Raw genomic sequence first — 16,740 nt, 5'->3', positions numbered from 1 at the left:
TTTTTTCGGAGCTGGGGACCGAACCCAGGGCCTTGTGCTTGCTAGGCAAGTGCTCTACCACTGAGCTAAATCCCCAACCCCCATAAATAAAATCTTAAAAGTGGGGGGAAAAAAAACCTCCACAAAACAAAGTCCACCCCCCCTCGACAGTTCACCGTAGGAAGTTCGTTCTTTAGACCACACCCTCGCCGGTGCATTTGTGCCCTGGTCTCTACTCCTGCTCGACTACTTCCCCGGTCGATTTCTAGGGATCATTTTCTGGTGAGTCAACCTAGGTCAAAATAACTGGAAGAAAGAGGGTGATCCAGACCCGAGTTCTCCTGACGTGGCTAGCGGGCTCGAACGCTTCGGTGAAGTCGGACTTAGGAGCCAGCCCTGTGGAGAGTTCGAGGGGCGACCGGCGCAGGGAGACCACAGGCCGAGCGCGCGCTGGGGCCGCAGGAGGTGCTACACATCCGGAATTCCGGGGCGGCTGACCCCGCGCCAGTGCTTCAGCTCCGTCACTCCACACGCCCGGCCCTGCTGGAAGCGGAACTACTCTGTCAGGTTGTGGTTTTCAGGAATGCGGAGGTGGAATTGACAAGAGGGAGGGCGGTAGGCGGGACTTCCGGTCCGCAGTCCGGTCAGATGTTTCCCGGGCGTCTCCCCGCAACCTATTTGACTTCGCTAGTCGGTGACGCGGCGCGGGGAAGGAATCCGAGGGGACCGGAGCTTAGAGGAGTTGAGGTAATGAAACCCGGGGTAGCGGACGCTTGCGAGGACAAAGGCGGGCTGGGACGGTCAGGGGGCTGTGACTGAAGAGTGGGTCAGTGACAGCCAGGGAAGTGTGAAGCAGGAGGCTACTGTGACTGAGGTACAATGACAGCCAAGAGGACTGTGACCCAAGGGTGGGCGCTTGTGAGGGGTCTGCGACCCCCGGAGCAGTAAATGCGAGGGACTCTGACCTCGGAGAGCACGAGGCAGAGGCTGCGACGGGACCATGACCGAGTAAGTATGCAGCAGTGACTACCCCGGGAATGACTGATCATGGATAGTGACTGAGGGGATTGACCCGAGGGACCATGAAGCAGCGGCTGCGAGGGCGCGCTCACCAACAAGCAGTGACTTTGAGGGCTGACTTGGAGAAGAATGTAAGATCAGGAATTGGGGGTGGTGCTCTGAAGTTGTGTTTGTACAAAGTGTGAGTGAATGAGTGAGTGGGTGACCCGGCATAGGTCTTCAGTAGAAGCCGCACTGGTGTGAGACTTACCGGGCAAGAGTTTGAATTTTACGGGCAAACTTCCGTGGGTGAGAAACTTAATTCACCGCTGAGTTAGTTTCTTCATTAGTAAGTGGGAAGTTCAGATTCGGATTGTGTCTCCCAACTATGAGTCCCAGTTTACTGTTGGGTTGTGAAGATGGTTTAGTTGGACGGCAACTGAATAATTAGACAACTGGTGCAGAGTAGAAATTCCCACTGTGTTCCCATAGTTAGGATTTATGAAATGGGTTTCAGGTGTGTTTGCAATGAGGTTGTAAAGTTAGTTTCCTACATCTTACATGGTATGCGGTGAAATGTAGATAAAAGTTTGAAAACTGGGTGTGGTGATACACATCTAGAATTCAGACACCCAGGAGACTGAGAACAGGTATTTTGAGTTGGGCTTAAAATTTTGGTGGGCCTAAGTTGTTTTGTTTTTGTTTCTTTGCTTTTGCTTTTGGGTTTGTTTGTTTTCAATCAAGGTTTCTCTATGTAGCCCTGGTTGTCCTGGAACTCATTCTTTAGACCAGGCTAGCTTTGGACTCAGGACTCAGAGATCTGTTTGGCATTGGTACAGGATCTCACGATGTTCCTCCACTGGTCTAGAACCATCTAGACCAGGGTGACCTTGAACTCACAGAGATCCCATGCCCTCTGCCTCAAGAGTACTGGGATTCTAGCTTTTTTTTTTTTTTTTTTTTTTTTTGCTGTTGTTGCCTTTTTTGGTTTGAGAAGCCGTGAATTGGATTATTTCTGAGTTTTTCTTTCTGTGATGATTCTATGATTAAGGAACTGCAGGGAAGTAAGTATGGAGATGAGGAACTGGGACCTGTGCTGGGCACAGGCTCCAAGAGATGGCCTCTACTGGAGAAAGCTATATGAACATAAGTGAGATGGCTAGTTAGGATTGAGGACTAAAACACAGCCTTTGTTGGGAGAGCCTAAAGCTATATTGAGACAGGGATGGTGATAGAGAAGCAATGAGGATATAGGAGTTTGTAGTGGAGAAACTGCCAGGAATAGGCATTGAGGAAGGAGGAACTTTGAGGATAGGAAAAAAAGTTTGAGAGCAGAACTGAAAACACACAAAACAGTTTGGTAAGAATAAAATAGAAGTAGGGAGAGATAGGATCTTCATATTCAATCTTTATGTTTGGAGAGTGTACAAGTAAATAGAATTGCTATTAAGATGGCATTGGCCAGGTATGGTACCAAATGTCTTTTATTCCAGCACTTGGGTGGTACAGATAGGGAGATCTCTGAGTTAAGGCCAGCCTCATCTACATATGGAGCACCAGGACAGCCAGGATTACATAGAGAGACTATGTAAAGTTAAAAAAAAAAAAAAAAAGATACTGGGCCCTGGCCCAGTAGGAACATACTTTAATCTTAGCACTTGAGAGCAAAGACAGGAGGGTCCCTGTGAGTTTGAGACCAGCCTCCTCCCCATCATAAGTTTCAGAACAGCCAGGAGAGTCAGTCTCAAAACAGCTGTGGTTGTGTATAGCCTATCATTTGGGAAGTTGAGGCAGGAGGATGGTGAATCCTAGGTTAGCCTGGGCTGTATTTTAACTTCACCACACATTGTATTAATCTGGTTACCTACCTAGCCACCCTTCTCACTGTGCACTTTGCAGTAGGGAAAGAAGAATCAGAAAGATTCTTAAGTGGAAATCACTTCGGGTTTGGAGGAATATTCTGGCCTTACTAATTACATCTTTTTATGGACTTGACATATAGACTTGACATACATTCTACATAACCAGGAAGAACTGGAGAGAATATGTTTCAACTTCACTTCTCTAGGGAATTGGTTCGTTTTTGCTTCTTACTTATGTATTGTTTGTTTTTGTTTTTAATTTGTTTGTAAACGATGGCTGATTTGCAGATTTCCTTCGAAACAAGCTAGCAAAATGGCTAGGTCTGATGGTACAGTCCTGTACATTCAGCAACTGGGTGGTTAGAGGTAGGAGGATCAGAAGTTCAATGTCAGGCTGGAGAGATTGCTCAGTGGTTAAGAGCATTGACTGCTCTTCCAGAGGTCCTGAGTTCAAATCCCAGCAACCACATGGTGACTCACAACCATCTGTAATAAAATCCGATGCCCTCTTCTGGAGTGTCTAAAGACAGCTACAGTGTACTCATATAATAAATAAATAGATCTAAAAGTATGTTTATAAAAAGAGAAGTTCCTCGGCTGCAGAGAGAGTTCAAGGCCAGCCTTAGTGAAAACCACTGTGGTGACTTGATTGAAAGGGAATGATCTCTCCTTGTATAAACACAGACTTTGTTTTTCCTGGGGACCTCCTCATAAGGAACATGATCTCTCTGGGTGGAGCCTTTGATCCTGAAGTTCCAGGCTGCTCCCCCTGATGTTAACACGAGCTCGCTCTGATTAGGGGAAGGAGTATTTCTTTTCTTTTCCAACATAATATTTTTATTTATTCTTTGGGAGTTTCACACAATGATCCCCATCACATTCACATTCTAGTCTGCCCAGTCCAACTGCTACCCTTGTGACCTCCCTGAAAAAAAAGACAGAAAAAAAGGTCAGCTTTGTGTTGCCTGTCGACTTACTGGAGCAGGTCACACTACCAGTGGGGTCATTTCTTACCCTTATTTTAGGTTTAGATTTCCTAAGTAATTGAATTATTGTTGTTTGTGGTTTGAAATACAGTTTCTAGGTAGGTGTACAGCAGGGCATTCTCCCACTCCAGCCCCGCCCCTTCTGGTTAACTGTCACAACCACAAGTTGAAAACCATGTTAGTTTGAGGCTTTCTTTGTTTGAACTAGGATGAGTGCCAGTGAACTAGGGAAACCCTCTCCTTCTGGTCTGCAAGGCTGTTATATCACATTCACAGTTGTTTACAAACCGCTCTTTACATGAGGGCTGCTAAAAATAGTGACATGGGTTTTGCTCCATACTTGAGAAATGAGTATATGACTCTTAAAAGGAGTGGGTTTGGTTTGGATTGGAGAGCTACCTTGGATGTGATTACTTGCTTACTTTTTGGTCACAGAAAAGGGTTCTTTTTTGGGGTATTATTAAGCCTCATGAAGTCTATTTTCAGAGAAATGTTTTCTCTTTTCTTTTTAATTCCTGAGTGCAGGGATTAAAAGTGTACACCACCACTACCCATCATGTTTTCCTCTCTTTCTCTCTCTTTCTTTCTCTTTCTTTCAGGATGTGTGTATGTATGTATATATATACATTATGTATATATATATATTTGCTATCTTCAGACACACCAGAAGAGGGCATTGGATCCCCATTACAGATGTTTGTGAGCCACCATGTGGTTGCTGGGAATTGAACTCAGGACCTCTGGAAGAGCATTCAGTGCCATTAATCACTGAGCCAGCTCTCTAGCCCCAGAGTTATAGTTCTTACAGTAAAGACCTTCTTCCTCATTTTGGGTTCGTCCCATCTTCCCTTAAACTTCAAAAGACTTTGCAGAAGCAGTAATGCTGATGCAGAAAGGCCTGAGTGACAGTAGATGACATGATTGATGCCCAGAGTGTTGGGTGTACTCCTTGGAATTCACAAAACTTACTAAGGTCCAGCATGGCGGACACAGGTAAAGGTTCCACATACAGAATAAGTTTACAGAAGCATGAACAGACTGCAGAGGGGAGCTCCATCTCTCATGTTCTGCAGATAGTTCCCTCTGGTAATCAGTCTAATTGTTGGAGGTTGGAAGGGAATGTGTAGTTTCAGTTTGGAACTAATGAGGCTGTCAAATACTTCTGGAACCATTTCCCTTTTTGCCCTGAGGTGCTTGCTAAGTCTAATAGCAGTAAGTGTAATTGAAGGGTTGGGTGAGAGTCCCTCAAACTATACTTATTAGGAGCCTTTCATCTTGAAGACACAACCATGTGCTTGCCTGAACTAAGGTTCTGTCTCCTTCAGGACATTCATCTTGAAAGAGTGCTTGGTAAGACAAGTCCAGTGGACAAAAATACTTCAGTAGATGACGGCGTTGTCACGAAACCCGATGACCTGAGTTCCATCTGTTGAACCCACATTGGAAGTAGGGAAGGAGAGAACCAACTCCAGCAAATTGTCCTCTGACCTCCTCACATGTGCAGTGGTACACGCACACTGATACACATGCTCACACACTTGCATGTGCACAACAATGTTAAAAAAAACTTCTAAAACTTAAAAAACTTTTAAAATTAAATAAAGATAAAAACACTTGAGGAAGAAGGTTCTTCCTTAATATCTCCTCTCTGCTGCCCCACCCCCTCATATACATTTGTACATCTCTAGCTGAGTCCGTGTGTCCAAGAAGGCATGTATTGAACAGTGAAGAACAAGGCTGTCAGTGTGTACTGGGAGGTGGGCCAGCAGAAGCGCTGCCAAGTCTTGTGCTTCTGAATAGAGATAGACAGCAGGCACAGATACTGTACTGTGAGTCTTGAGAGCACTTGGGAGATACTACTGCAGCTAGTAGACTGGGTGGGAGGAGGTGGCATTGATGTCCACGTTTAGAATGTGTGACTGAGAAGGTGACAGGCAGGGGAGACATAGGTCACTGTTGTCCCCTGTATCTTTGCTTGTTACTGCTGTTTGGGAAATTTTTTCTGAAGGATAAAGCACCAAGAAGGAGAAAAGAAATGTTTGCCTTCATGGATCTAAGGAGAGAGTTCTATGTTGTGTGCAACTTATTTCCTTCCTGACTCTTCCCTGTTGAATGAACTAAGAACTGGATATTCCCTGAGTACTAGTGGTCATTACTATATACTGCATTATGACTTATGAGTCATATTTTTATTTTTTGCAAGTGGTAAAGAACAAATCGCTATTAGCTGACTTAGACAAAAGGGGAATGTATTGGTTGTCATAATAAATAGTTCTGGGTGGCTTCTCCCCATCAAGTCCTCTTTATCTATGCTGACTTCCTAGTCTTTCCTCCCAGTTATATAAGATGGACACCAAACAGGTCCCAGAGTGTTTCTTTTTTTTTTTTTTTTTTTTCTTTTTTCTTTTTTTCTGAGCTGGGGATCGAACCCAGGGCCTTGCGCTTGCTAGGCAAGCACTCTACCACTGAGCTAAATCCCCAACCCCCAGAGTGTTTTTTTTTTTTTTTTTTTTTTTTTTGTTCTTTTTTTTTCGGAGCTGGGGACAGAACCCAGGGCCTTGTGCTTCCTAGGCAAGCGATCTACCACTGAGCTAAATCCCCAACCCCGCCCCAGAGTGTTTCTTAAAGTCACACTCCCAGGGTCAAACCCATAAAACGAGGAGTGATAACTCAGTTTGCCTGAGTGTTTTCATCTCTGCAGTCCCATTTTCTCCCGTGTGGACTGGCTTAGGTCATATACCACTGCCACCTTTCCAACAACTCGTAGCTGGGGGGCTTGATGGCTGATTGGTTTAGGTTTGCCACTTGAGATCAGTTGCTAGGACGAGGGAGAAGGCACATGGAGGAAATGGACTTCCAAATATAAGAAGTCTTTTTAAGGCTAGGGAGATCAAATACTTGGAAAGACAAACAACAAATATCCAGTATAGTCAGGATTCATAGTCTAATTCTTATTTGATCTTTGCCATGACTCTGGAATTAGATATATTTATTGCAGCCTTTCTTAATCATAGGAAGAAACTCCCGGCCTCCTAGAGCTAAGGAGCTGGGAGGACCTAGAATTAAATTTTAGTTTAATTGGAATCCTGAGTACTTGTGGGAGGGGAGCCTAGTGTTTCTGAAAAGTGAGGTTAAATCCTGCCTGACACTGGACCATACAAAAGTGATATGGTGCTCTGATTGAGAGCACAGACTGTAGAGACAGAGCTCCTGAGTCCAGATCCTTTTGAGGGCATTCAGTTATCTTATGTACTGGACACCTATGCATTTTAGAAATAAAACGTTGTGTGGAGCCCAGAAAGGAAAACCCTTTTTCCTTGTGTTAGGTGGGCGAGCTCAGTGAAGTCATCTAACCTCACTGAGCTTCAGTCTTCTCATGCACAAGGTGAGGATGAGGCCAGAGCTGTTGCTTAGGGTGGTGAGGACGGTTACATTATTTAATATGAATAGGGGCTCCTGACGTCCTGACACAGAAATACTCCATTTGCCGTGATTATTGTAACCACTGTCTTAACATAATCTTTAGGGCTGCCATGTAGGAATGTGGAGTGTTTGTTAGCACAATAGAAAAAGATGTACATCTGTTTGAACATACTCATTAAGAATTCCAAATATATTCTATATTTTATATATCTATTTATTTATTTTGTTTTTTCAAGACAGATTTTTCTGTGTAACAGCCATGGCTGTCCTGGAACTGGCTTTTTAGACTAGGCTGGCCTTGAACTTGCCTCTGCCTTCTGAGTGCTAGGATTAATGATGTGCACCACCAAGACTGGCTGAAAAAACTCTTTTATTGTATTTTACCCAAGGAATATTAGGGTACTTTTTGGGAAGGAAGACTCTCATGATATATCACATTGTTATATGAGGATATCCATTTATCCTGATCAACATTTTCAGTAGTACCTTATCTATTAAAATCATTAAACCAAGCTTTTTGACAGATGTGGTAGCACCTATAACCTCTATATGTGAAAGGCTGAGGCAGGAGGATTGCTGTGACTTTTAAGACTAACCTGGGCAACGTAACCAGGCCAGTGTGAGATCCTGTAATAGCTATTCCTGGTTGTTAACTTGACTCTATCTGGAATGAACTACCATCCAGAATTGGAAGGCTCACCTTTGATCCTGATCTTGAAGCTGGGAGATACAAGTTTCTTACCTGGATCTTGGCATGGAGATCTTGAGGCATAGTGGCTATGAATCCAGGAGACTAAGGCAAGGAGGTCTCTGAGGTCAAGGTCAGCCTGGGATAAAACAAGTCCCAGATCCAGACATGGTGTTACACACCTTTAATCCAGGCCACACCTTCTGCTGGAGACCTTCATAAGGACATTGGAAGAAGGAAGGTTCTCTCTTCACCTGCTTCTATTTACTTGCCAGCACATCTGTTGGGATCTACTAACCTTGTGAGATGGAGCAACTACTAGATCCTTGGACTTCCCACTCATAGCTGATCATTGTTAGGGGGTTGGACTACAGACTGTAAATCATCATAACAAACTCCCTTACTGTATAGAGGCTATCCATAAGTTCTGTGACTCTAGAGAACCCTGACTACTACAGACCCTGTTTCAAAAAAGAAGCAAAAGTTAGCTGGGCGGTAGTTGTATGTAACTTTAATCCCAGCACACAAGAGGCAGAAACGGGCAGATCTCTGTGATTTTGAGGCCAGCCTGTTCTACAGAGCAAACTCCAGGATAGCCAGAACTACACTAAGAAACTATATCTCAAAAAACAAACAAACAAACAAACAAAAAAAACAAAACAAAAAGAGGAGGAGGAGAAGGAGCAGCAGCAGCAGCAGCAGCAGCAGCAGCAGCAGCAGCAGAAGCAGAAGTTGCTTTTTTAATCTATTGAGTATGTGAAGTTGTGGTAAGGAACTCACATGGTAGATGGCATTCAGATTAAATTTTCTCAACAGATTAGAACAAAGAACAGCATGAACTTTTTTAGAATTATGATTAAAATTAACTTTAAAAGGAGTAAGTCTATACTGTCTTAGATGTAAAGGTCAGTTGGCATTTCTGTATCACCACAGATAATGGTTGTGAGTCTGTTCTGGGAAGAGTTGTTTCTCCATGCACATCTGACTTTTCTTTGTACTACTGTACTGCAGTAGTATCTCTAGTGAAATCTATTCTGAAATGCTTTGTGTTGCTCCTGAGGTGCCTAGTCCCTTGGTAATTCCTGAGAAGAGTTTATTATATCACATTAAACCTATGTCTCAAGCTGTAGAGATGGCTCAGTGGTTAGAGCACTGACTGCTCTTCCAGAGGTCCTGAGTTCAATTTTCAGCAACCACATGGTGGCTCACAGCCATCTTTAATGGGATTCGATGCCCTCTTCTGGTGTGTCTGAAAACAGCTACAGTGTACTTATATAAATAAAATAAATACATCTTAAAAAAATTATTAAAAGAAACCCCTGTGTCTCAGTTGAGAGGTGGTGGTAGGCACCTTTCATTCTAGCACTTGGGAGGCAGAGGCAGACCAAACTCTGAGTTCTAGGCCAACCTGATGTACAGAGTGAGTGCTAAGATAGCCAGAGCTACATAGAGACCCTGTCTTACAAAACTAATGTGTCTGGAACCTTCCAGTAAGTAATCTACTTTTTGTTGCCTGGCCCTTCAGAGAGTAAGCTCTGCCCTGTCCAATGTGACACATTGAAGTGAAAGATTAAGGACTCTGTGGAGAGTCCGTTGTGTTGGATGGCGTGTTGCTGGGGCAAACACGTGAAGGAGTGTTTCATTGAAGTGGGCACAGGTGAAAGGCTAAGGCAGATTCGTGAAGGAACGTTTCACTGAAGTAGGTACAGGAGAGATGGTCTGCTAAAGCAAGCCCGTGAAAGGACGTGATGAATCTTCACAAATGACATGCATGTATTGGTCCACTTTACATTGCATAGTTGAGCTCCATTTCTTGGAACTCTATAGAGAGAAAATGCACCAAAAAACTTCTGGTGGTGTGCTGCAGACTCAGTGTAATTGGCAGAGTGATGTCAGCTGAGAAAAGATCCGTGGTGAGGCAAGGCCTGGAGTGAGGCAAGACCCGTGGAGGACACATGATGTTTAGAGGGTATAAATAGGACTCTAACAGTGACAGAGGCTGAGCTTGGCTTGTTTATAGAGCTAGCTGTGCAACACCTGATTTTGAGTCTTCACTGATCTTTGCTGAGGTGCATGGCAGATATTTTCTTGGTGGTCCTGTTGGCCCTGGTCCCTCCTGCTCAGCCTGGTCCTGTTGTGCCAAGGCTGAAGCCTGGCTGTCTCTGCTACGTAGTGCCACTGCTGCTGATTCCTGTTTGCTATCCTTACTCTACCAAACTGGACTGCTGATCTATCTGTGAATTGTTTGACAGTGGATTGAGCTGCCACTGTTGACCTGTGAACTCAACTGCTGACCACACAGATGGGAGTTGCTTCAAAAGAACCGTTTCTGAACAGGTCCACTCCCCCAACATTGAGGATTGCATTAATAAATTGTCTAATAGTGTTTTCTGATATCAACTGATTGAATTTTATTTTTTCTTTCACATATTTATTTGTTGGATAAGATCTTTCTATGTAGCCCTAGCTATCATGGAATTCACTGTGTAGACTAAGTTGGTCTTTAACTCACAGAGATCTACCTGCCTCTGCCTCCTGGATACTTGGATTATGGATGTTGATAGAGTTGGGAATAGTATTGTACCTCTTTAACCCTAGCACTTGGGAGGCAGAAGCAGATCTATGTAAGTTCCAGGCCAGCCTGGTCTACAAGTTGAGTCCAGGATAGCCAGGGCTCTGTAACACAGAAAAACCTTATCTCAAAAATAGGGGGGAGGGTTATATGTGTGTATAGGTCAAAAGGTTGTGAACACTGAGTTTTAATAATTTTAAAGTGTCTTTGGCAGGCAGGTGTTGCATAAATGCTCAGCATTAGTAAAAGTGTTCTTTGTTTTTGGAGACAGGGTTCCTCTGTGCAGCCCTGACTGTCTTGAAACTCACTCTGTAGACCAGGCTAGCCTTGAACTCAGAGATTCCCCTGCCTCTGTCTCACAAATGCAAAGATTAAAGGTGTGGTGTGTGTCACCACCACCACCATGTGGCTGTAAATAAGTCTTAAGAGAAAAGGGCTTTAGACTGGCCTTTGACCTCCAACTGTGAAACTAGCATCTTTCTACAGAAATGGGCTCAGGTATTTCCTTATAGTAAGGCAAAATGGACTAATACAGAAAATTGGTATGAATGAAGGAGTGAGCTTGCTGATATAGACCTCAGACTTGGCCCCTGCATAGGGATCAGCCATGTTTATATACTGTCCCTGAACTGCCTAGTGTAGCAGCCACTTCAAAGGACACTAGGATTAGCTTCTTAGAGAGATGGCTCAGCTGTTAAGAGCACTGACTGCCCTTACAGAGGTCATGAGTTCAATTCCCAGAACCACATGATGGCTCACAACCATCTGTAGTGGGATTCGATGCCCTCTTCTGGTGTGTCTGAAGACAGCCACAGTGTACTCACATACATAAAGTAAATAAATAAACCGTAAAAAAAAAAAAAAACCAACCTCGTAGTCTACCTTCACTAATCTGCAAAAAAGTAAGAAATTTCCTTTGTTTTATGCATTGCTTGGGTCCCTTAGTATCCCCCACTGCAAGTTGGGATCATTACTACAGGATATTTCACCTGGGAGCTATCTCAGTGTATCCCTATATCAAAAAAGAAATGTTTTTAAAGTGCATTCTCTCTCCCTCTCCTCCTTTCCCCCTCTCCTCCTCTTCCTCTTTTCCTCCCCTCCATGCCACCCTGCCACCACCCCTTTCTCTTTCTCTCTCTCTCTCCCTTTCCCCTCTTCTTCCCTTCTTCCCCTCCTTGTCTCTCCTCTCCTTTCCTCCCCTCCCTCCCCCCTCTCTGTCTCTCTCTCTGTGTGTGTGTGTGTGTGTGTGTGTGTGTGTGTGTGTGTGTGTGTGTGTGTGTGTGTGTCTGGCCCAGGAATGATTTTCTGTTGGAAATTGGATGAAAGGCCACTCTTGTCACACTGGCAAAGAAGTTACCAGATTGGGTTCATCACCTTTTGACTAATCTAAAATTAAGAATGACAGACTAGCCGAGTACAGTGATGTGCGCCTTTAATTTCAGCACTTGGGAGGCAGAGCAGGTGGATCTCTGTGAGTTCAAAGCCAGTTGGTCTACAGAGTGAGTTCTGCCAAGGCTAAGTAGAGAAACTCTCAAAAAAAAAAAAAACAAATAAAAGATTAATTTATTTGGTAAAAGGGATTCTGTCTGTTTGTCTGTCTGGCTATCTTCTGTATCCCTTTTGAGTCCTGTCATGTTCTGCAAACACTCTTATTATTGAGCTGTATCCCCTTTTTTTACTTTTGAGACACTGTCTTACTAGTTATCAACTCTGGTCTGGTCATTATGTGGCTGAGGCTGGCCTTGACTTTTCAATTTTCCTATCTCTTTCTCCCAAGTAGTTGAGACTACAGAAGAGACTTTTTAATTATTTTATTTTGTTTTATGTGTATGGGTGCTTTGCCTGCATGTATACCTGTGCACCTTGCATATACAGTACCTGAAAGAGGCCAGAAGAGGTTATCATTATCACTTAAACTCGAGTTATGATTGTGAGCCACCATGTGGGCGCTGGGAACTGAACCCAGGTCTCCCAGAAGAACATCTAGTGGCTTAACCACTGTGATGGTTTGAGTGAGAATGGTCCACAAGTTCGTATGTTTAAATATTTAGTCCTCAGTAAAACTGTTTGGAAAGGATTAGAAGGTGTGGCCTTGTTGACAGAGGTGTATTATTGGGCTTTGAGGTTTCAAAAGCCCATGTGGGCGAGGCCCAGTTTCTCTGCTCTAAGCCTGTGGATCAGTACGTAAAGCTTTCAGCTATTGCTCAGCACAGTGCCAACCCACTCCTTCATGATGATTGTGAACTCACCCTGGAAAACTGTGAGCAAGCCCCAAGTGAATTGCTTTCTTTTATAAGAGTTGCCTTGATCATGATGTCTCTTCCCAGCAATAGAACATTAGATAGAACTAAGATGCTGGGTGGCAGTAGCATATGTCTTTAGTCCCAGCACTCAGGAGGCAGAGGCAGGCAGATCTCTGAGTTGGGGGCCAGCCTGGTCTACAGAGTGAAGTTTAGGATTGCCAGGGCTATACAGAGAAGCCCCATTTCTTAAAAAAAAAAAACAAAAAACAAAGAGGAACAATAAATAAGACACAACCACCAAATTATCTGTCCAGCCCCTGGTGGAAGGGATTTTAAAACAAGTAAGTATCCAGGCTGAGAAACAGAAATCATTAATTATTTTTACCCAGATTTACAGTGAGGCTAAGGAGCAAAGGAAGCAAGACTTGGAAAATATGCAGCCAGAGAAGGAACAAAGAAAAATGATGGAAGGACGAATCCAAGAAGCTGTGTGCTAGAGAGTGATGCTTAGCACTGGGACAACTAGAAAACACTAACAGTGTAACTCAGAAATCAGGCTGTCCCTCCATCGCAGGCCCAGAGGACTGGCAGAACAGAATTATTGCAGCAAGTGCCTTGGGGAGGAGGTGCCTTAGAGTCATTTCCCTGTTTCAGAGTGACCGCGCACTTGGCATGAATCACATGGATCTAGGCACAGCTTGTACTCTGGTGTCTGTGTGCTGAGTCTGCAGAATGCAAGGGTTATGGGGTCATGGTAGCACCCATCAAGATTTCAAAGGAACCTAGGTAGGAGGTCAGGCTGAGAGTTCTCACAGGGTAGAACTTCCTCAGACAGCCCAGATACACCATTTCTAGTGCAGTCAGGCATGTTGAGCAGCAGTGTGCCTGCCAGGCAGAGCTTCTGGCAGCATGGAAAGCCTGCCCCCAGTGATAAGGAGCGAAGTGTGAAAGATGTGGTCTTGGGCTTCATCGGTTAGCGTCTTCCTTGCTGCCTTTTCAGACTGGCTTTGGACTGCTTGCTTCTTTCTATTTATCCCTAGCTTTCTTTTGGAACTTAAGTATCTATTCTATCCCCATCCCACCATTTTATCTTGGGTATATGTAACTTGCTTCTTGTTTTAGAGGTAATCACATATAGACATGGTTGCTATAACTGTAACTTGGCTACTCTAGTGGGTTCTTTTTACCTACCATCCTTCTCCACCCCAATCCCATCTAACACACCCCACTCCCAGCCCCCAACACTAGGTAGGAGAAAAGGAAGGTTAGAGGGAAAAGGAGGCATTGATCTCATTATTCTACTTCCTGCTGATAAGGGGGCATCGAGTTCTTTGGGGGCAATGTTGATCTTAGCAGTTTTGTCTTTGCTCACGACCACTACTTTATAAACCATAGCAGCAGGGGGAGCAGCAGCCTCTTGGGGCTGTGGCATTTATATCCCCTCTCAAGAGTTCCCAGAATTCCAACTGACCTTCAGCTGGCAGGGTCACTCCCCTGCCAGAGCAGGGGACAAATCATAGTTAGCTTCTGTCACAGTCTGAAGTGGCCCCAAATCCCACACACTCACAGAACATAACTCTTTTCTAAGAAACCAAAATTCTCACTACAGGTTGCCTTGAGTTTCAGATGAGACTTTGGACTTTTGCTTGGCACTGGAGCTTGTTATGACTTTTGTGGAGAGAAGTGAGAATTTGCACTGTGAGGTGATAAGGATATGGGTTGACATGACTACAGCCTTGAGCTGTAGCCACCATGTCTGCTTCTAAGTGACTGTTTTTTTTTTTTTTTACACACTTTCAGCAAACCATAAATAAATGAAAATCACTCGAGTCACATGTATTGATTTATCATAGGACCCTTGATCCAGGGACACTCCCGACGCTTTCCTATCATCTTAAGATAAAGCAGGTCATTCCAGCCATGATAGTCATTTTTGCCCTGATCATACATAACACCACCCCCATTTGACCCAGCTTTGATGCTGCTTCTGACCATACTTCTGTCAGTATGTCATCCTCCAATCAGCTGTATTCTGTCAGTAAGTCATCCTCCAATCAGCTGTATTCTGTCAGTAAGTCATCCTCCAATCAGCTGTATCCTATATAGCTAGGTCTGTTTGCTTCTTTCCTCAGTCTCCTGGTGCCTTGGGGACTGCACTGGGTTGTTTCAGACACATAGACGTGAACTTTGAGGGCAACAGGCAGAATGCTGTGGTTTTTATAGACTTTGAGTGAGTCCCCTCGGGGTTCATTTGTGAGGGTATGGTCCTTAGTGCAAGAGTGTGATGAATGGACCTTTAAGAGATGGAGTCTAATGGGAGGTTTCTGGGGGCTCTGCCTCTCGGTAGGTATTAAGGTAGGTCTGTGGAACTTGAGTCTCTTCAGAAACTTGTATAGGTAAAGCAGCCTCTCCCTGTGATTTCTGCCTTTTGAATGTTTTCATTTGATGCCATCTGGCATTAGCTCTCAGCAGAACATGACTAAATCAGTATTAACCTGACAAGGCGGTGTAAGGAAACTTGAAGGTGTTGGATATGCTGGTGTTCTTGAGGTCTGATTTCACAGGCATATTTGTGTGTGTGTGTGTGTGTGTGTGTGTGTGTGTGTGTGTGTGTGTGTGTGTGTGTTAGTTTTTTGAGACAAAGTCTCTCTATGTAGCCCTGGCTGCCCTGGAACTCTACATAGACCAGGCTGGTCTCAAAATTACCTCTTTTGCCTGCCTTTGCCTCCCAAGTGGTGGGATTAAAGGCGTGTATCACCACACAGTTAATAGTTGGCTAATATGAGTCCTGGGCTTTGAACTGGGGTCCTCTGGAAGGCAGTCTGTTGTCTTAGTCACTGAACATTCTTCCAATTCCCTCACACAGTTTAATGCATGTCAATTATATTTCAATAGAGTTGTAAAATGCAGCATGCATTATATAGCACATGCTATGTGTATATATACATATATAGTACATGCTATGTGTGTGTATATGTATAATATATATATTATGTATATATTCTGTAGTACATGAATATGTGTTATGTAGCATATGTTAGGATCCAACACAATGGTGAAAGACCCCCAGAGTGGGGAGACCCTCACTCAAGTCTCGGGATGACGCAACCCCCCAAGAACTCACACAAGGCCGTCCTTGTTGTAATCACATGAGGTTTATCGATAGCAACCAGTGCACTGGGGTCGAGACTCGTATCCCACGCAGGGGCAGTGGAGTTCGACCCCGAGAGGCTGGGAGAAGAGGTATTTAAAGGGAGAAACCACAACCCGAGGGGGCAGGGATGGCGTCATAGAATAACAGTGAAAAATCACAAGGAAGAACTCTCTGTCTCCCAAGATTGTTTCCTAGGAGAAGCTGTCTCCTACTTCTCAGATTGTTTAACTTCATGGTCCGCTAGTTCTTAGGAGAAGTTGTTTCCTGCTTTTCAAGATTGTTCTCTAAGATTTATGGTCAGCTAGTTTCTGGGAGAAAGCTGTTGAGCTGGCCAATGTAATTATCCATTCTATAGCCCTAGGAGAGGCTTCTTGGAACATACAATTCTGGGGCCTAACCTGTTTTCTTTTTCTGCTCTAAACTTTGTGTCTAGGGGGGCAACTTTAAAACTTTTATCTTTCAATGGGACTGAGAAGGAACTAGTTACTTGTAACCCCAGAGATGATCTCGTATAAGGGCTGGTCTGTGCAGGATACTGTAGAGATTTTTAAAATAAAACCTTTTATTTTGAGATAAACTTCTCTATGCTCAGTCTCTATGCTTTCTCACTTTGGGATCCAGCACAGGACCTTGTGACTGTTAGGCAAATGCTTGCAACTGAGTCACACTTCAGCTCTGCTTTTTTATAAATATGTACACGTTTTCCTTGTTTTCCCTTCCTTTGTTTGTATTGGGGAAAGTGTATAAAAAGTGAAGCCCTGGGGTTGGGGATTTGGCTCAGTGGTAGAGCGCTTACCTAGGAAGCGCAAGGTCCTGGGTTCGGTCCCCAGCCCC

At 44.1% G+C, this 16,740-nt stretch overlaps 1 protein-coding gene across 5 annotated transcripts in view; it reads left to right on the top strand.

Moving 5' to 3' along the window:
* The first annotated feature begins 193 nt into the window (after window positions 1–193).
* Pcyt1a (phosphate cytidylyltransferase 1A, choline) overlaps window positions 194–16,740 on the top strand; it is a 44,081-nt gene continuing 27,534 nt past the window's right edge. The window contains exon 1 of one of the 5 annotated variants that reach the window (XM_087575285.1): window positions 194–546. The gene's annotated coding sequence lies outside the window, so the exon portion shown is untranslated. 5 annotated transcript variants of the gene reach the window in all.

Source organism: Rattus norvegicus, chromosome 11, assembly GCF_021556685.1.
Source record: "Rattus norvegicus strain SHRSP/BbbUtx chromosome 11, alternate assembly SHRSP_T2T, whole genome shotgun sequence".
NCBI lineage: Eukaryota > Metazoa > Chordata > Mammalia > Rodentia > Muridae > Rattus > Rattus norvegicus.
This window is presented reverse-complemented; position numbering and strand designations above follow the sequence as displayed.